Source organism: Plectropomus leopardus, chromosome 6 (genome assembly GCF_026936395.1).
Source record: "Plectropomus leopardus strain MGB_pleo_1.0 chromosome 6, ASM2693639v1, whole genome shotgun sequence".
NCBI classification, from domain to species: Eukaryota; Metazoa; Chordata; class Actinopteri; order Perciformes; family Serranidae; genus Plectropomus; species Plectropomus leopardus.
This window is the reverse complement of record NC_142181.1, coordinates 543547-565986: the sequence shown is the minus strand read 5'-3', so window position 1 is coordinate 565986 and position 22440 is coordinate 543547. Positions and strand designations below refer to the sequence as shown.

Below are 22440 nucleotides of genomic sequence, written 5' to 3'. Positions count from 1 at the left end.
ATATAATATATTTTGTTACTCACTTCTATGCAGCCATGCAGAGAATCTGGGCTTTATGTTGTTGCTGTCGGAGTCCACACATGCTTCAGAGCAAACAGGAGCGACACACACACACACACATATTCATCATGAAAAAGAATAAATATAAGTGAATTTGAAGTAAAGTTACTGATTAAATAAGAAGTAAACACTTTACCATTAAACGGTTTTGGAGATATTTTTGAATGAGCATCATGTTGTCAGTTTCACAGAGAGCAGACATGCAGCATATTTACAGTCAGAAACAAAGCAAAACTTCCCCAAACACATCGAAGAAGAATATAGGAGACGCCCAATTTTATTAACAAACCAAAGCAAACTAAAGCATGTATACGTTTACGTACTGAAACGGATGCGGACATTTACACAGGTCATATTTCCACGTGTATGTGCAGACATGAAAACAGGACGACGCTCAGAACGGATCAGCAAAGTGCTTTTTAGTAAATCAGAAACACAGAAATGACAAACAACCGTGATATCATAGACGTAATAATAACTCCGCATGAGAAGGCTGATCACGGAGCGAAGTCCTGAGTGACAAACATTCAGGAAATGAGAATCATTTTTGAAAACACTGTACAGTTTTTTAAAATTTATATATATATAAAAAATTAATTTGGCTACTTTTCGTGACTAATCTCAGAGAAACTCAACAGATATTTAACATTCGAAGCACGACCGGGAATCGAACCCCCGGAGGGCTTTTAATGTGGAACATCTCTGCAGGAAGCAAAACGTTTCACTGACGGAAACTTCTGAGCAAACACAAGAATAAAGAATCAGAAGAAATGGATATCATTAGAGAATATTCAAAAAAGTGAATTTAACACAAGAGTTTTATCAAAACTTACAACCGGCATAAAAATACTCTCTAAATACTCTAAAAACCTCGAAGCTCAGTGGTGGATTAAAGCAGCAGCATCAGTGAGATCGCAGACTATCACCGCTTTGTTAATCGATGCTTTTCTATGTAAAATCTTAATCAGCAAAGTGAACAAATACATTGAAAACTACAATATTCTTTTTTTGACACGTTTAATGTAGTACATAGTGGAAATACGCAGAAATATCAGATCTCCTCAGCTTCAGTAAATGTCTGAACATCTTTTTACTTTAAGAGACTATCACAGTGAAAACCTGTGAAAATGACTGTGATGTTTTAGGACATACTATAATGTGACGTTTTACCAAATATTATAAGACATATTTCACTATGACTTTGTTTATGACTAACAATATCATCACAGTTTTATACCCACTATATTATGACCTTCGAAAATGCTAAATTATGACTTTTTTGCAACATGATTTCCTATGACGTTATGACTTATATCATTTTTCACAGACTATATATAGTAAATATTCTCTTTGAGTTTTACAGAATATTACAGACAACGGAAAACTGTTTATTACATTTTACTTTGGAAACTGATGAGTGTGAACGACACTATTAAAGTTGTGAACACGAGAACTTTTATGAGCCAGTTTGGCATCATGTCGGATAAATATTATAAAAACATCATTTCTGTCATGAAGTAAAAAGGCCTCCTAAATTCAGATTCAGATGATCGTTGAACGTGATAATGAAGAAAGATGTGTCGTACCTGCTGTGGATCTTCGGCTGGTCGTCAGAAAGACCGCCGGCTGCTCCGACTTCGTCTTATAGCTGAAGTCCAAACGTCCCGCGGGAACACGGACCCCAAACGCAGCAGAGCTCTGAGGGGCCGAAACCAGTTTGACCCAATTAAAAGGTCCCAGAGCCAATTAGGAGAGATTCTCCAGAGTTCATCTAACGAGCAGACGGTGACATTTTTTAATCAACAGACTACTGTGACTTTTCACTGACATACTATACTATACTATATACTATATACTATATACTATATACTATATACTATATACTATATACTGTACTGTACTATACTGTGACTTTTCACTGACATACTATACTATACTATATACTATATACTATATACTGTACTGTACTATACTGTGACTTTTCACTGACATACTATACTATATACTATATACTATATACTATATACTGTACTGTACTATACTGTGACTTTTCACTGACATACTATACTATACTATATACTATATACTGTACTGTACTGTACTGTACTATACTGTGACTTTTCACTGACATACTATACTATACTATATACTATATACTATATACTATATAATGTACTGTACTGTACTATACTGTGACCTTTCACTGACATACTATACTATACTATATACTATATACTATATACTGTACTGTACTGTACTGTACTATACTGTGACTTTTCACTGACATACTATACTATACTATATACTATATACTATATACTGTACTGTACTGTACTATACTGTGACTTTTCACTGACATACTATACTATACTATATACTATATACTGTACTGTACTGTACTATACTGTGACTTTTCACTGACATACTATACTATACTATACTATATACTATATACTATATACTATATACTATATAATGTACTGTACTGTACTATACTGTGACCTTTCACTGACATACTATACTATACTATATACTATACTGTACTGTACTATACTGTACTGTGCTGTACTATAGTATACTATACTGTGACCTTTCACTGACATACTATACTATACTGTACTGTACTGTACTGTACTGTGCTGTACTATACTATACTATACTGTGACTTTTCAGACATACAGTGCAGTGGATCTTCTATGATATACCATAGCATGCCTCTTTTCCAGTTGTCTTTTTTCAAAGTCTTTCTATGTGTTTTAATATGACTTAATTCCAGCTGTTTGGTATACTACACTGTGAATTTTTCATGTTTTTTTGTCATACTATACTATGACCCTTTTTGACAAATGTTTCAGTTACTGTATTTTCAGTTTTTTGTCATACGTAGTATCGTATGACTTTTTTTCGACATGCTATAAGTTGACTTTTTCCCGCTTTTTTTCCAATATACTATATATAGCATCGTATGCCCTAATGTCAAAATCATCACAAAGTCATAGTATATGTCTTCCAAAATCATGAAAAAATGTCATTACAATCAGATATTTTTTTATCAAACTGATGCAACTCTTTATTTCCAAGGCTTTACATTTATGCATAAAAACACAAATTGAAGCCTAAGAGTTCATCAGAAAGTAGGAAATGAAGCGTGTACACGTGATGAGTCAGTGGTCTGGCTGCTATTAACGGTCCCCTCTGTGCGCAACGGTCGCGCGCAATGTCAGGTGTGTTGTTGGAAAACCTCGCCGGTGTGAGACAGTCTGCTCGCTCTTTTTTGGGAACTGAATATCTGTGTGTGCAGTGTGGAGAGAAGAGAGGCGACGGAGAAGTGAATCCTCTCACACACACTCTGACACACTGGAAAATATGTTTGCACGAAAAGAAAAAAAAGGCGCAGATTTGTGCGGGGGTTTGCGTGATGTGTCACCTGAGTGTGATTACAGCTGCAGCAGTGTGATGAGGCAGAGCGGATCATGAGTCTCACAGGAAACGAAACTCAGCTGCGGAGACCTCGGGGCCAATCAGCTGTAAAGAAAGACGACAACAAACAGGCTGGTACAGGGATGAGCCGCAGACTAATTACTAATTACTAATTACTAATAAGATTTCACAGTTTAAACCTCAGAGGAAACTCTGATTCACTGTTAGTCAGTGTTTCAGTGTGCCGGCCACCTCAGACTGAGCTCGTCCTGGAAGCGACGCAGACAAAAAAATGCTGAAATAAAACAATGAAACAGTTTAAACAACAAAGAAAAAAAATTTCATGGTGAAAATATTCAAAATTTGTGTTTTAATGACTTGAATGTCATTTCTACAAGCTGCTGTGTTTTGCTGACATTGTCGTTCAAAATGGCAAAAAAGTCAAACTAGAGCATGTTGTCCAAAATATCATGAAAAGTCACACCGTAACATGTCATCAAAAATAGCAAAAAAAGAGTCATGTTATAGCATGAAGCTCTAAATAGCATAAAAAGTAATATTAATGATAACACTGGAATATCGTCCAAAATAGTCCAAAAAGTCATACTGTAGCATGTAGTCCAAAATATCATAAACACATCACACTATCACAGGGCTTCATGAACCAGCATGAAAAAATCATACGACTGCATGACGTCCAAAATAGAATAAAAAGTCAGACCATGGTTTGCTATATTTGGACATTGTTGACATCGAAAAGCCTGACTGTTGCGGACCGGCTATACTTTGTCTTTTTTTGGCAAAAAAGTGTCAGCTTTTCCACCACTTTTTAAAATAAACTGTCGTTAAAATAAAATATAAATAATGTGAACTGCAAAACGAAATAAAACACCATAAAGTGCCAATGAATGAATAAATAAAAAAACAAATAAATCAATAAATGAATTCCATTGAGGCAAAAATAAAATAAAATAAAATCCCACAACATGTAAAATAAAATATGATATTATAAGGTGCAAAATAAAAAACAAAAACACCATAAGGTGCCAAGAATAAATTTATACAAAATAAATAAATACATGAATGAATTAAATGAATAAAATTCAATTAGAGGCAAAATAAAATAATAGTAATAAAGTCATAGTGTGTAAAATAAAATATAAATTATGTGAGGTGCAAAATGAATAAAATTCTGTTAGGTGCAAAAAACAAAACATAAAAAAACAGTAACATGCACAATGACCTGAAATACTGCAAGAAACAAAGTACATAAAATACTATAAGGTGCAAAATAAAACAAAATATTTAAAATATTGCTACTGTGTCTTTTCTGAGTGAAAGATCTCAGATGTTGCTCAGATGAACACATATGTTCATATATGAACACATATACATGTTCATATATGAACACATATGTTCATATATGAACACATATGTTCATATATGAACACATATGTTCATATATGAACACATATGTTCATATATGAACACATATACATGTTCATATATGAACACATATGTTCATATATGAACATATATACATGTTCATATATGAACATGTATATGAACATATATACATGTTCATATATGAACATGTTCGTATGTGTTCATATACGAACATATATGGATATATATACATATATGTTCATATGTGTTCATATATATGTATATATGTTCATATATGAACACATATGAACATATTCATGCTCATTAACAGGTGTGTGTGTGTGTGTGTGTGTGTGTGTGTGTGTGTGTGTGTGTCTGTGTGTGTGTGTGTGTGTGTGTGTGTGTCACGGGGTGTGTTTGAGGCTCCTGCAGAGTTTCCCGCCGCTTCTCTCCGCGCCAACAGGGGGCGATGGAGCGCGCGTGAGCTGGTTCTCAACCTCTAATGGAAGTGAAGAAGAAGACAACGCTGACTGGCGGGTAAACAAACAGAAGCTTCCGGAAAACAGAGACCAAACTTTTAGACATTTTTCGGAGAAAACCGAGTGAAACTTGAGACGGAGAGCAGCTGCAGCACAGAGAGCGCTCACGCACGACCCGGAAGCACGCGGCGGAGTTTGGAGCCGATGGTCACGCGATCAGCTCACCTGTTCATCGCGAACGTTTGCAAAGACCGGCCAAGTTTTCACCGAGCGGATCTGTTTAATGCGCGGGAGGATCATCACCGAGGATTTGTAAAACACCTGGATCTGTGAAACACCTGGATCTGTAAAACACCTGGATCTGTGAAACACCTGGATCTGTAAAACACCTGGATCTGTGAAACACCTGGATCTGTGAAACACCTGGATCTGTAAAACACCTGGATCTGTGAAACACCTGGATCTGTAAAACACCTGGATCTGTGAAACACCTGGATCTGTGAAACACCTGGATCTGTGAAACACCTGGATCTGTAAAACACCTGGATCTGTGAAACACCTGGATCTGTAAAACACCTGGATCTGTGAAACACCTGGATCTGTAAAACACCTGGATCTGTGAAACACCTGGATCTGTGAAACACCTGGATCTGTAAAACACCTGGATCTGTGAAACACCTGGATCTGTGAAACACCTGGATCTGTGAAACACCTGGATCTGTAAAACACCTGGATCTGTGAAACACCTGGATCTGTAAAACACCTGGATGAAGGTAAGCAGCTGTTTAATGAGCAGTTTGGTTATTAAGATGTGAAGCGACTGATGATTATTCTGGATAATATGTGACAATCTTTAACCCCTCAGTGACCGTTTGTCTCATTTTAGTCTCTTGTCTTCTTCCTGTTGTGATAACTGTGTGTGTGTTGATGCATGTGTCCTAAATGTAGTCCAGATTGTGTATTTGAGTGTAATCAGTGAATTTGCAGCTCAGCTCCTACAATAAGTCTAAAATACACTGTGGAAACTAAATAGTTACATTCAGACTGTTCAGGTCCAAAAATGCTCCATTGAAACATTAAAAAACATCATTTTGTGAATTTGCTGTCTTGCCAGTTTCTGGCAGACGTTCACTTTTTGGCACGATTGCTGCGGGACCGTCTGTCAGCAGACGAGAGCAGCCGCCTGCTCACAGCAACGCTAGAAAAACGAACCATGTGACAGCAAGATGTGCTGAAGCCAGGACTCAAAAAGTCGAGTCTGAGATGCCAAAACAGAGATAATCATAATCATAATCATAATAATAATAATCACAATCACAATCATACTACTAATAATAAGCACCATCATAATAATAATAATAACAATCATAATCATAAGCATAATAATAATAATAATCATGATAATAATCATAATAATCTGTTATTTTGCTTTGGCAACAATGTGACAAAGAGTCATGCTCATAAAGCTGATTTGAAGTTGAATTTGAGGGGGGATCAGTCACTCGGTACATTATTTGTCTCCATAATTGATCTCTTATTGTCGTTACAGTAAAACACGAGACCCCGATCAGCCTACCGCCAGCCTCTGGAAAACCACGCTGAATGATGACGTGTTTTACTGCACATTAGACCAACGGGGCCCCTAAATGCCCGCTCGCCCCGAGCTCCCGAATGGCTCGGTTTTGCCACCGGTCGAATCAACGCTTAACCCCCGAAAATGCCAGAGCAAATACGGCAGCTCTGCCTGCACTGAATAATACTTCAGTCCATCAGTTAAAGCCACATTCAGTCATGTCCTCCGTAAGTCCTCCTGCACAGCTGCACCGCTGTGACGTGACTCGTACTTCTGTTTAAACACGTTGTGACTTTTTCCTCTGCTGCGTCAGGTTTTCAGATGCCCGGGCTGGGTACAAGAATCGATTCATCAGTGCACTGCAAAACGTTTTTTGCCAATTCAATATCGATTCATAATTACAAGAGCTTGTTCCGCTGAAATAAAATGAATGTAGTGTGATCTACATTTAGCAATCCAACAGCAACTTACATAAAACTCTGAAGTTCAAGTCACTCAACAGAACAGCTCCTCTTTGTAACAGTAACAAACCTCACATCTAACAGTCCAACAAACCATCTGACAGTAAAAGTACTGCACTTTGAATAACACTAAAACTTTAATAATAATAATAATAATTATAACGAGCACATTCTTTCTGCATCACAATAGTCCAGCCTTAACTGGGCCCGTTTCACACAGCGTACGTCAGGAGCGGGAGACGTCAGCCTCGCCAAGCAGAGCGTGTCTCATGCCTGTGGTGTTTTTACACTGTTTTTACAGCGTTTTAGCTGAGTTTTTACACTGTTTTTACAGCGTTTTAGCTGAGTTTTTACACTGTTTCTGCTGTGTTTTAACAGCGTTTTTGCTGCGTTTTTACACCGTTTCTGCTGTGTTTTAACAGCGTTTTAGCTGCGTTTTTACACTGTTTATACACTGTTTCTGCTGCGTTTTAACAGCGTTTTTGCTGCGTTTTTACAACGTTTTTACAGAGTTTTTGCTGCGTCGCTGCCAGCTGCTATGAGTGATGTATTTCTATTTTTACAAGCACATATTCCTCTCATTTATAGAGTCGTGCAGCTCCCGCACAGCCGGCAACACGGTCCTGTAAACGTTTCAAACGATTCTGTCCACAGAGACGCTGTTGGAGGGCTTTTGTTTTGAAAGGGAAGCAGGGAAGTTGTAGGTGAACAGCCGTCTTTGTATTTCCTCTTCTCTGTGACTGAGAGGCTTTAAACTGCAGTAAAAAGTGATGTGGAGTCAATGTAATTGTCAAAACACCATCTTCACGTCTGTTTCTGCTGACAAATGTGCGTAACACACAAAAAAATGGGGGCCACCGTTTCTGTAGACGTGCTGCAGCTGAAACACAGCAGAGACGCACCTGACAAGCGCTGCTCAGGGGAGCGGTATGCACGCACTGACTTGATACACAAGCGTGATCATGATAATATCGTAATGTGATAATGTCGTAACATGATAATTTCGTAACGTGATATCATATCGTGATAATACAGTGTTTCCTCTAGGATTTTTTTCAGCAGCGGGGGCAGGCTCTCTGGGGAGCCGTGGCGGCGTAAACAAATGACGCTTTTTAAAGGCTGAAAGTAAAAATAATAACAAAAATTCAACAATAAAATGATAAAAACAATAAATAATAATTTCTTGATGGGGCTGTAATCAGTGGCAAAGTTTGCACCCGGGCTCAGAACGATGGATTTTTCTTGGTTTTCTGTAGAGCAGCTCTAAGGCTCTGTTGTACGGAAATTCCCCAAGAGGCCCGCTGATGCTCAGCAGCATACAGGCTGCAAGGTGATCCCCCTGCAGCCTGTTTCTCAAGTCAGGCTTCACCTACAAATAGAAACAATCATTTTTATTTATTTTTTTATTTATTTTTTTCAACCCATTTAGGGTCCCAGCCTGATAGCCTGTTTCCCTTTATGTTTTTCTCCTCTCCTCTCATCTCTCTCTCCGGCACCATCACTTTGCTCTCCTGCTCCTTCACTCGGCACTCCCCCTCCTGTACTCTGCTCTCCTTCACTTTGTTGCACTGCTCCTCCCTGTCTGTTACTTGTCTTATACGATTACATAAAACATTAACGTTAGATAATTTACACTCATGTCCAGTGGCGGTCCTGACTAGTTTTGCGCCCTGGGCGAACCACCCTGTCGCCCCCCCCCCAATACAAACAACAGAATATATCATTTATGTTACTTTATTAACAATATTATTGAATACAAAAGTTTACAAGAATATAGATAACACAATAACGTAAATAAATGAAACTTTCATTTATTTACGTTATTACTACAAATTATTCAAAAGCTATATCACGTAAAGCTTACAAAATATCATGTCAATGTATATTGATATGAATGTTATACAAGTTATTTAAGTTAGCATAGACCCACCTATAGCATGAAAAATTCCTCAGTCACGACGTACTATTGTTTACCAAATTCCCAGACTAATAGGCCCAGGTGTACTTGCACTTGTGTTGCAAACACAAACTAGCCTATTGGTGAAATTAACTGCATGACTTCCTGCCTCAAATTTCAAAGCTAAAAACCAAATACAGTCGTCTTCTATGGCTAAGTAGCAGCATATTAGCAAGAGGATAATAAATAGCATATAGGCTACTGTTTCATTACATGCACAATTAACGTCACTCATAGAGACCTGCATACCTTTATCTTTTGCCCGTTTCTCCTCTTCTTCTTTCCTTCTCTTTCTAAACTGTGCACCTGATGGTTTCTTCGGTCTTTTGTCCATGTCCCCTTGACTCGACTTAACATTATCAACTTCTCCGTCCGTCAAACCCCCAGAGTCAAGATTGACGTGATGTAAACTTCACGTTGATGCAGGCACAGATTTCTGCCGGCTTTTTTTTTTTTTTTTTAAACATTTTCACAAAAACCAATAAATTTAATAATATCTATGTCAATTTTATGAATGAAATACTATCTACCCCAAAGAGTAGATACGAAGCAAGATAGTTATCTGCCTCAGCACTCGCGACACCCAACGCAGTGCAGGACTGTGCTGTGATGCGGCGGTGGTGTATTTGCAATTTAAAAAAAAAAAAAAAAAAAAAACCAAAAAAAAACCGACATTTGAAGGAGCGGCGGGTAGGATTTAGGAGTGGCGGGCCGCCACTCCTAAATGAGTGTAGAGGAAACACTGATCGTGTATATAGTATACATCATCGAATGTTTACGTTTTGCTGCTTAGTATTTGACAACAATTCAGTGCAGTTTTGTCTAATATTTCTGTTTTCACAGTGTTTGTATTGGGTTTGGTGCCTGAGTACTTGATTCGTGTGTCTAACTGCTTCCTGTCATTTCAGCTGCTGGACGCCTGAATTTCCCTTTCAGGGTTGAATAAAGTATCTTCTTATCTGCTCTTATCTTGTCTTATAAAATTCTTATTAAATTTATTCTTGCCTTGGAAATTACTTATCATTGTCCGCTTCATTTCATCTGTCCCATCCACGCGCTCTCATCACGCAACTTTAATTACATTATGATCAAAAGAAAACGTTATATTTGCCGTAACTTTAATAGATTTTGCAGGTTAAAAGACGCCATCCGGGTCATAAAAACCCAGCTTCATGAAACCCAAACAGTCCATTAAAACACTTAAAACATGTTCATTTGATAAAATGTCTCAGTTATGAACCAAACTGTTGGATCGTTTCACTGACTGACTGCACCTCGTACACGCGCTGCCACAGAATCTGTTTCATTTGAAATGAATGAGCTGCATGTTTCACTGATGCACCGGCGGCGCTTTCAAGTCTCTAAGTGAAATGAAACAGCGTTTTTCTGTCTATCGAAAGAAACCTCAGCGTCTGCTCAGGATGCTTTCAGGCTCAGTGTCGAGTGTGGGTCACCTGTGTTTCAGCAGCTCTCAGAAACCAAAACAGTTACTGTTATTACAGACAAAGAAATCAACTTTGAGCCTAAAAATGTGCTTTCTGATAAATTTATTGTATGTTCAGCTCGAGTGAAAATCAAATATCAAGCAGCCAAAAGAAAACGTTGTTTTAAGATTATCTCAATAATTTAAAAAACCTGTAGACTTCTGCTTTAAGCATGAAAGTTGATGTTTTTCTGAAAATAAAAGTCACTTTTGTTTAGAGGAGAAAAAACTAAACGAGAAAGCAGCTCTGAAATCACATTAAAACAAAAAGACAGCCGTAAAATCACGTTTGGAACCTTTTATTTCCTTAAACTAAAACAGGAGAAAGAAATGATCCTAAAAACATTTCCAGCCTGAAACTGACTTTAACTGCGACACGAAAACTGCAGATACCGACTCTAAATGTGCGTTTGTGCCCCATAGACGGGCTCCCTCACACTTTATTATCGAAAAAAGATTCAAAACCTTCCCATAACTTTTCCTAAATAATCTTTTTCAGTACAAAAAAAAGTGTAATTGAACCAAAATGTCAGATTTTTGATAAAAATGTGATTTTTTTTACAAGTAAGAGAGAACAAGTTTTAGACTTGAACTGATCCTTTCCCCCTCTGCGCCTCCTGCTCTGTCACCTCCTTTCTCTCCATCTCTGCTGGGAGTAACAGGAGGACATGGAGCGCTCGCGTCTCGTCTCAGTTTTTGTCTCCTGTTGTGTTTGTCCCCTGTTGTGTTTGTCTCCTGTTGTGTTTGTCCCCTGTTGTGTTTGTCTCCTGTTGTGTTTGTCTCCTGTTGTGTTTGTCCCCTGTTGTGTTTGTCTCCTGTTGTGTTTGTCCCCTGTTGTGTTTGTCTCCTGTTGTGTTTGTCCCCTGTTGTGTTTGTCTCCTGTTGTGTTTGTCCCCTGTTGTGTTTGTCTCCTGTTGTGTTTGTCTCCTGTTGTGTTTGTCTCCTGTTGTGTTTGTCCCCTGTTGTGTTTGTGTCCTGCTTTGTTTGTCTCCTGTTGTGTTTGTCTCCTGTTGTGTTTGTCCCCTGTTGTGTTTGTCTCCTGTTGTGTTTGTCTCCTGTTGTGTTTGTCTCCTGTTGTGTTTGTCCCGTTGTGTTGGTCTCCTGTTGTGTTTGTCTCCTGTTGTGTTTGTCCCGTTGTGTTTGTCTCCTGTTGTGTTTGTCTCCTGTTGTGTTTGTCCCGTTGTGTTTGTCTCCTGTTGTGTTTGTCTCCTGTTGTGTTTGTCCCCTGTTGTGTTTGTGTCCTGCTTTGTTTGTCTCCTGTTGTGTTTGTCTCCTGTTGTGTTTGTCTCCTGTTGTGTTTGTCCCCTGTTGTGTTTGTCTCCTGTTGTGTTTGTCCCCTGTTGTGTTTGTCTCCTGTTGTGTTTGTCCCCTGTTGTGTTTGTCTCCTGTTGTGTTTGTCTCCTGTTGTGTTTGTCCCCTGTTGTGTTTGTCACATTGTGTTTGTCTCCTGTTGTGTTTGTCCCCTGTTGTGTTTGTCTCCTGTTGTGTTTGTCTCCTGTTGTGTTTGTCCCGTTGTGTTTGTCTCCTGTTGTGTTTGTCTCCTGTTGTGTTTGTCCCGTTGTGTTTGTCTCCTGTTGTGTTTGTCTCCTGTTGTGTTTGTCTCCTGTTGTGTTTGTCCCGTTGTGTTTGTCTCCCGTTGTGTTTGTCTCCCGTTGTGTTTGTCTCCTGTTGTGTTTGTCCCGTTGTGTTTGTCTACTGTTGTTTGTCTCCCGTTGTGTTTGTCCCGTTGTGTTTGTCTCCCGTTGTGTTTGTCTCCCGTTGTGTTTGTCCCGTTGTGTTTGTCTCCCGTTGTGTTTGTCTCCTGTTGTGTTTGTCCCGTTGTGTTTGTCCCGTTGTGTTTGTCTACTGTTGTTTGTCTCCCGTTGTGTTTGTCCCGTTGTGTTTGTCTCCCGTTGTGTTTGTCTCCCGTTGTGTTTGTCCCGTTGTGTTTGTCTCCTGTTGTGTTTGTCCCGTTGTGTTTGTCTACTGTTGTTTGTCTCATGAGACATGTTTCTGTCTTCTTATTGTCCTCTCAGCGACAGAACATTGTCAGAGATGTTGTATTATTTGCTCAGGTGAACAGCTGATGGCGGCGCAGCTGCGCGCTCACGTGACGTGGTGACGTGGTCGTCCAGCGCCGGAGCCCACGACACTGTGACATCATCCAGGTTGCAATGACGTGGTTGGACGTCCAGCCCGGCCCGGATCATAGCTCCTCCCAGGTTCCTCAGGTGTGAAATCACCGCCTGTCCGGACGATCCTGCAGCTGGACGGACCTGCCGCGGCGTCTGTCCACCAGAGGACAGATTGTCCTGGAGACGCCGGTAGAGGTGAAAGCTGAGGATCAGCGGAGTTCGTCGCTGTTGGGACAAAACGACACAAAAAATTTATGGCTTTTTGGCCGTTTTTTGAACAACAAACTATAGTTTGACTTTCTGAACGTATTTTGAGGTTTCTCTCAACATATCGTGTTCGGGGCGTTTTTGCAACAGTCCATGTTATGGCGTCTCTGCACGCTATTTCAGGGGTTTTCAGATGTTTTTTTGGACGTGTCACTTCATGTCATTTTTCGCCATACTGTAGTATTGCATTTTGGTTGTTTTTTAGAGATCCTATAGTGTGGTGTTTTGGGGCATTTTTTTGTAACATGCTTTGCTGTGGCGTGTCGACGTGTTTTTATGCTCTTTTGGGGACATGTAATATTTTGATATTTTTCTGTAGTGTGGCATTTTCAGCCGTGTTTTGGAAATGCTATTTTATTCTGTTTTTATTTCTACACATTTCATGCTTGTCTATCTTGCTTTTACTGATTTTGTTTGTATTGATCATGCATGTTTTACTGACTTCAGTTAATGCTGGGAGACTGGTTGTGGATGGAAACTCACCCCAGATCCTAACCCAAACTCTTCATTCCCCTCCAGGGAAATGAACCCTTTCATGAATAACCAAACTGCCGGCTTATGAACTAGCACCAGCAGCCGTCTGAGCCAACAGTGACAGCAAACGACACGTGGAGGAGTGGAAACTCCACGGCAGCTGGAAAGGGGGAGGAGGTGGTTTCTACCCAAACATGACACCCCAAACAACAGGAGGAAGCTTTTTCTCAAACAACCAACCCCACCACCAGCCAATGAGGAGAGACGGAGAGTGGAGAGACTGATGACGCAACGGACCTTCAGATAAAGAGGAACGACAGATCACTGTGAGTGCTTTTTGTGCTTGTGTGCTTCTGCTTTATCTCACTTAGACTCTGTGTTAGACAGTACATGTGACTCCTGTAAAAGGGAGTGAGGTAACTGTTACTTTTGATTTATGCTTCTGACATTTTTGTCTTTGAATAAAGCCTGCCTCGAGAAGTTTTAACCTTTTTCTATCATCCCTGGGTGTTTGCCTCTTCATCCCTCTGAGAATCTGGTGAGTCAAAAAAGACAAAACAAGACAAAAAAGAAAAGGGTTGGTGGATAAAAGTGAACTTTCAGTTTGCTGCTTAGGTTTGACCGACCACCAGTGACTAAAATCTCACAAACATCCAAGGGAGGGTATTACCAGAGGTACTCAAGAGCCGCCCTCGATCCAAAAGAGGGGACAGACTGGAGATGCTCCCTCAGCATGAGTGGTAGAGGGTGTATCTCCTGTTTGGCCTTTTTTTAAAAATTGCATGCTATGATGCGACTCTAAAAGCTATGATAAGTCGTTTTCAGCCATTTTTGGGACATGTCAAATTTTAAAATTTTTCGCCATGCTGTATTATACGATTTTTTGCCATTTTTTCAAAATGTTAAATTTTGGCGTACACACCATAAAATATCATTTCAGGCCACGCCATAGCAAAGAGTCTTTCAAAAACGGTCAAAAACACTATAAAGTAGGATGTCGAAAAAATGACCGAAAAGGCAAGGCTATAGTATGGAAAAATGTCAAAATATGACACGTCCCAAAAACAGCTGAAAACACCTCAAAACAGCATAAAATAGCATAAGAAGACAAGCCATAGCAAAGAAACTTTCAGAAACGGCCAAAAACACCCAAATGCTGAACATCCAAAAAATGACCGAAAAGGCAAGGCTATAGTATTGAAAAAATGTCAAAATGTGACACGTCCCAAAAACAACTGAAAACACCTCAAAACAGCATAAAATAGCGTGCTAAGACACGCCATAGCAAATAAACTTTCAGAAATATTTGAGAACACCATAAAACATGATTTCAGAAAAATGACCGAAAAGGCAAGACTATAGTATGGAAAAATGTCAAAATATGACACGTCCCAAAAACAGCTGAAAACACCTCAAATCAACATAAAATAGCGTGCTAAGACAAGCCATAGCAAAGAAACTTTCAGAAATGGCCAAAAACACCCAAATGCGAAACATCCAAAAAATCACCAAAAAGGCAAGGCTATAGTATTGAAAAAATGTCAAAATGTGACACGTCCCAAAAACAACTGAAAACACCTCAAAACAGCATAAAATAGCGTGCTAAGACACACCATAGCAAAACATCTTTCAAAAACAGCCAAAAACATCGAAATACTGCATGTCCAAAAACTGACCGAAAAGGCAAGGCTATAGTATGGAAAAATGTCAAAATATGACACGTCCCAAAAATAGCTGAAAACACCTCAAAATAGCATAAAATAGCATAAGAAGACAAGCCATAGCAAAGAAACTTTAAGAAACATTCAAAATCACCATAAAGTAGGATGTCCAAAAAATAACAGAAAAGGCAAGGCTATAGTATTGAAAAATGTCAAAATATGACACGTCCCAAAAACAGCTGAAAACACCTCAAAACAGCATAAAATAGCGTGCTAAGACAAGCCATAGCAAAGAAACTTTTAAAAACGGCCAAAAACATCGAAATACTGCATGTCCAAACAATGACCGAAAAGGCAAGGCTATAGTATGGAAAAATGTCAAAATATGACACGTCCCAAAAACAGCTGAAAACACCTCAAAACAGCATAAAATAGCGTGCTAAGACAAGCCATAGCAAAACATCTTTCAGAAATATTTGAGAACACCATAAAACATGATTTCAGAAAAATGACCGAAAAGGCAAGACTATAGTATGGAAAAATGTCAAAATATGACACGTCCCAAAAACAGCTGAAAACACCTCAAATCAACATAAAATAGCGTGCTAAGACACGCCATAGCAAAGAAACTTTCAGAAATGGCCAAAAACACCCAAATGCGAAACATCCAAAAAATCACCAAAAAGGCAAGGCTATAGTATTGAAAAAATGTCAAAATGTGACACGTCCCAAAAACAACTGAAAACACCTCAAAACAGCATAAAATAGCGTGCTAAGACAAGCCATAGCAAAACATCTTTCAAAAACAGCCAAAAACATCGAAATACTGCATGTCCAAAAACTGACCGAAAAGGCAAGGCTATAGTATGAAAAAATGTCAAAATGTGACACGTCCCAAAAACAGCTGAAAACACCTCAAATCAACATAAAATAGCGTGCTAAGACACGCCATAGCAAAGAAACTTTCAGAAATGGCCAAAAACACCCAAATGCGAAACATCCAAAAAATGACCGAAAAGGCAAGGCTATAGTATGGAAAAATGTCAAAATATGACACGTCCCAAAAACAGCTGAAAACACCTCAAAACAGCGTAAAATAGCATAAGAAGACAAGCCATAGCAAAGAAACTTTCGGAAATGGCCAAAAACACCCAAATGCTGAACATCCAAAAAATGACCGAAAAGGCAAGGCTATAGTATAGAAAAATGTCAAAATATGACACGTCCCAAAAACAGCTGAAAACACCTCAAAACAACATAAAATGTCGTGCCGAGACACGCCAAAGCAAAAAATCTTTCAAAACCGGCCAAAAACACCCAAATGCGGAATGTCCAAAAAAATGACCGAAAAGGCAAGGCTATAGTATTGAAAAAATGTCAAAATATGACACGTCCCAAAAACAGCTGAAAACAACTCAAAACAGCATAAAATAGCATAAGAAGACAAGCCATAGCAAAGAAACTTTCGGAAACATTCAAAAACACCATATAATACGATTTCGGAAAAATGACCGAAAAATGTCAAAATATGACACGTCCCAAAAATAGCTGAAAACACCTCAAAACAGCATAAAATAGCGTGCTAAGACACGCCATAGCAAAGAAATTTTCAGAAACATTCAAAATCACCATAAAGTAGGATGTCGAAAAAATGACCGAAAAGGCAAGGCTATAGTATGGAAAAATGTCAAAATGTGACACGTCCCAAAAACAGCTGAAAACACCTCAAAACAGCATAAAATAGCATAAGAAGACAAGCCATAGCAAAGAAACTTTCAGAAACGGCCAAAAACACCCAAATGCTGAACATCCAAAAAATGACCGAAAAGGCAAGGCTATAGTATGGAAAAATGTCAAAATATGACACGTCCCAAAAACAGCTGAAAACACCTCAAAACAGCATGAAATAGCGTGCTAAGACACGCCACAGCAAAGAAACTTTAAGAAACATTCAAAATCACCATAAAGTAGGATGTCCAAAAAATAACCGAAAAGGCAAGGCTATAGTATGGAAAAATGTCAAAATGTGACACGTCCCAAAAACAGCTGAAAATACCTCAAAACAGCAACTTAGTGTGCAAAAACACGCCATAGAAAAAACTCTTTCAAAAACGTACCAAAACATTGAAATACTGCATGTCCAAAAAATGACCAAAAAGGCAGGGCTATAGTATGGAAAAATGCCAAAATATTACACGCATGACACATATGGCATGTGTGTGTTTGACCGTCAGATCCTGCGTTTTGTGTCGGTTCTATCGGGGTACACCGTGTTTCTGAGTTTGAAAGGGCAGATACATCTGTTACTGACGCTGTTACTAGAAATGTTTTGTAGTGTGTGTTTTGTTTATCAAACTAATTGGCTTTCATTTTTGTGGGGTTGTTACGGGCAGCAGCGTTTTTTTGTTGCAGTCTCGTTATTCAGGCAGCGTGACTGATGACATTATCGGAGGTTCGCCACGTCACCGGGGATTCCCTCCTTCCGTATATTTGGGTGTTCCTCTGCCTGAGGCTCGTTTCTCCTTCTGCTGCACACCGTCCTGCACACCAGTCGGGTGGTGCCAATGGTCCCGCCCTCCTCCCTTTGATGAGCGATTCCTTCAATCATGTGTTTTTCTGTTGTCTATTTAAGGCCGCCGTACCTTTGCCAGTGGCGGCTGTTCTTATCCATGAGCACTTCGCCTCGGTATTGTGCTGGCATGAGTGATGTGAACTTGTGATTGTTAACTGCGTACTTAATGTTACCACACATCAGGTAACTACTTATCTATCACACTCGGCCTTAGCGGTGGATGTGCTATTTGTGTTTTTGGTAACAGACCAGGTTGTATTAAACTGCGAGGTGGGTTTGGCAGGAATAAGGTGTTTTATTTGGTTTATTGATTTGCCGCCACCCGCCGCCCTCTCCCTTCGTTCGTTTGTATGTGTGCTGCCTGTTTGATGCTGGCCCAGTTCATTCATTTATGCTTGTGCTGAACAATAAATGGCTTTCCTGCCTATTTAGCACCACGGGGCTGTATGTCTTTCCTTTGTCCCAGCACTTAACATCTGTCGGTTGAAACAGGCCCAAATCACCATAATAATTCATGTAAAAGAATGTCCGAAAAGGCAAGGCTATAGTATGGAAAAATGTCAAAATATGACACGTCCCAGAAACAGCTGAAAACACCTCAAAACAGCATGAAATAGCGTGTTAAGACACACCATAGCAAAAAATCTTTCAAAAACGGCCAAAAACACCCAAATGCGGAACATCCAAAAAAAGACCGAAAAGGCAAGGCTATAGTATGGAAAAATGTCAAAATATGACACGTCCCAAAAACAGCTGAAAACACGTCAAAACAACATAAAATAGCATGCCAAGACACGCCATAGCAAAGAAAATTTCAGAAATATTCGAGAACACCATAAAACATGATTTCAGAAAAATGACCAAAAAGGCAAGGCTATAGTATGGAAAAATGTCAAAATATGACACGTCCCAAAAACAGCTGAAAACACCTCAAAACAGCATAAAATAACATAAGAAGACAAGCCATAGCAAAGAAACTTTCAAAAACGGCCCAAAACATCGGACCACTGCATGTCCAAAAAATGACCGAAAAGGCAAGGCTATAGTATTGAAAAATGTCAAAATGTGACATGTCCCAAAAACAGCTGAAAACACCTCAAAACAGCATGAAATAGCGTGCTAAGACACGCCATAGCAAAGAAACTTTCAGAAACATTCAAAATCACCATAAAGTAGGATGTCCAAAAAATGACCAAAAAGGCAAGGCTATAGTATGGAAAAATGTCAAAATATGACACGTCCCAAAAACAGCTGAAAACACCTCAAAACAGCATAAAATAGCATAAGAAGACAAGCCATAGCAAAGAAACTTTCAGAAACGGCCAAAAACACCCAAATGCTGAACATCCAAAAAATGACCGAAAAGGCAAGGCTATAGTATGGAAAAATGTCAAAATGTGACACGTCCCAAAAACAGCTGAAAACACCTCAAAACAGCATAAAATAGCATAAGAAGACAAGCCATAGCAAAGAAACTTTCAGAAACATTCAAAATCACCATAAAGTAGGATGTCCAAAAAATAACCGAAAAGGCAAGGCTATAGTATGGAAAAATGTCAAAATATGACACGTCCCAAAAACAGCTGAAAACACCTCAAAACAGCATAAAATAGCATAAGAAGACAAGCCATAGCAAAGAAACTTTCAGAAACATTCAAAATCACCATAAAGTAGGATGTCCAAAAAATGACCGAAAAGGCAAGGCTATAGTATGGAAAAATGTCAAAATGTGACACGTCCCAAAAACAGCTGAAAACACCTCAAAACAGCATGAAATAGCGTGCTAAGACACGCCATAGCAAAGAAACTTTCAGAAACATTCAAAATCACCATAAAGTAGGATGTCCAAAAAATGACCGAAAAGGCAAGGCTATAGTATGGAAAAATGTCAAAATGTGACATGTCCCAAAAACAGCTGAAAACACCTCAAAACAGCATGAAATAGCGTGCTAAGACACGCCATAGCAAAGAAACTTTCAGAAACATTCAAAATCACCATAAAGTAGGATGTCCAAAAAATGACCGAAAAGGCAAGGCTATAGTATGGAAAAATGTCAAAATGTGACACGTCCCAAAAACAGCTGAAAACACCTCAAAACAGCATAAAATAGCATAAGAAGACAAGCCATAGCAAAGAAACTTTCAGAAACGGCCAAAAACACCCAAATGCTGAACATCCAAAAAATGACCGAAAAGGCAAGGCTATAGTATGGAAAAATGTCAAAATATGACACGTCCCAAAAACAACTGAAAACAACTCAAAACAGCACAAAATAGCATAAAATAACGTGCTAAGACACGCCATAGCAAAGAAACTTTCAGAAACATTCAAAATCACCATAAAGTAGGATGTCCAAAAAATGACCGAAAAGGCAAGGCTATAGTATGGAAAAATGTCAAAATGTGACACGTCCCAAAAACAGCTGAAAACAACTCAAAACAGCATGAAATAGCATAAGAAGACAAGCCATAGCAAAGAAACTTTCAGAAACGACCAAAAACACCCAAATGCTGAACATCGAAAAAATGACCGAAAAGGCAAGGCTATAGTATGGAAAAATGTCAAAATATGACACGTCCCAAAAACAACTGAAAACAACTCAAAACAGCACAAAATAGCATAAAATAACGTGCTAAGACACGCCATAGCAAAGAAACTTTCAGAAACATTCAAAATCACCATAAAGTAGGATGTCCAAAAAATGACCGAAAAGGCAAGGCTATAGTATGGAAAAATGTCAAAATGTGACACGTCCCAAAAACAGCTGAAAACAACTCAAAACAGCATGAAATAGCATAAGAAGACAAGCCATAGCAAAGAAACTTTCAGAAACATTCAAAATCACCATAAAGTAGGATGTCCAAAAAATGACCGAAAAGGCAAGGCTATAGTATGGAAAAATGTCAAAATATGACACGTCCCAAAAACAGCTGAAAACACCTCAAAACAGCATGAAATAGCGTGCTAAGACACGCCATAGCAAAGAAACTTTCAGAAATATTCGAGAAAACCATAAAACATGATTTCAGAAAAATGACCGAAAAGGCAAGGCTATAGTATGGAAAAATATCAAAATATGACACGTCCCAAAAACAGCTGAAAACACCTCAAAACAGCATGATATAGCGTGGTAAGACACGCCATAGCAAAGAAACTTTCAGAAACATTCAAAATCACCATAAAGTAGGATGTCCAAAAAATGACCGAAAAGGCAAGGCTATAGTATTGAAAAATGTCAAAATGTGACATGTCCCAAAAACAGCTGAAAACACCTCAAAACAGCATGAAATAGCGTGCTAAGACACGCCATAGCAAAGAAACTTTCAGAAACATTCAAAATCACCATAAAGTAGGATGTCCAAAAAATGACCGAAAAGGCAAGGCTATAGTATGGAAAAATGTCAAAATGTGACACGTCCCAAAAACAGCTGAAAACAACTCAAAACAGCATAAAATAGCATAAGAAGACAAGCCATAGCAAAGAAACTTTCAGAAACATTCAAAATCACCATAAAGTAGGATGTCCAAAAAATGACCGAAAAGGCAAGGCTATAGTATGGAAAAATGTCAAAATATGACACGTCCCAAAAACAACTGAAAACAACTCAAAACAGCACAAAATAGCATAAAATAACGTGCTAAGACACGCCATAGCAAAGAAACTTTCAGAAACATTCAAAATCACCATAAAGTAGGATGTCCAAAAAATGACCGAAAAGGCAAGGCTATAGTATGGAAAAATGTCAAAATATGACACGTCCCAAAAACAGCTGAATACACCTGAAAACAGCATAAAATAGCGTGCTAAGACACGCCATAGCAAAGAAACTTTCAGAAACATTCAAAATCACCATGAAGTAGGATGTCCAAAAAATGACCGAAAAGGCAAGGCTATAGTATGGAAAAATGTCAAAATGTGACACGTCCCAAAAACAGCTGAAAACACCTCAAAACAGCATGAAATAGCGTGCTAAGACACGCCATAGCAAAGAAACTTTCAGAAACATTCAAAATCACCATAAAGTAGGATGTCCAAAAAATGACCGAAAAGGCAAGGCTATAGTATGGAAAAATGTCAAAATGTGACACGTCCCAAAAACAGCTGAAAACACCTCAAAACAGCATAAAATAGCATAAGAAGACAAGCCATAGCAAAGAAACTTTCAGAAACGGCCAAAAACACCCAAATGCTGAACATCCAAAAAATGACCGAAAAGGCAAGGCTATAGTATGGAAAAATGTCAAAATATGACACGTCCCAAAAACAGCTGAAAACACCTCAAAACAGCATAAAATAGCATAAGAAGACAAGCCATAGCAAAGAAACTTTCAGAAACATTCAAAATCACCCAAATGCTGAACATCCAAAAAATGACCGAAAAGGCAAGGCTATAGTATGGAAAAATGTCAAAATGTGACACGTCCCAAAAACAGCTGAAAACAACTCAAAACAGCATGAAATAGCATAAGAAGACAAGCCATAGCAAAGAAACTTTCAGAAACATTCAAAATCACCCAAATGCTGAACATCC

General features: G+C 38.7%; 1 long non-coding RNA gene across 2 annotated transcripts; it reads left to right on the top strand.

Annotated features, from left to right (window-relative positions):
* Positions 1-5386: 5386 nt before the first annotated feature.
* LOC148189275 (uncharacterized) lies at positions 5387-18759 on the top strand. 2 transcript variants are annotated; one of them, XR_015776744.1, is made up of 3 exons: positions 5387-6118; positions 12874-14000; positions 17732-18759. It is a non-coding gene; the product is annotated as an uncharacterized LOC148189275 (long non-coding RNA). The 2 variants fall into 2 exon arrangements; XR_015776743.1 differs by lacking the exon at positions 17732-18759 and having other exon boundaries at positions 12874-14174.
* The last annotated feature ends 3681 nt before the right edge of the window (positions 18760-22440 follow it).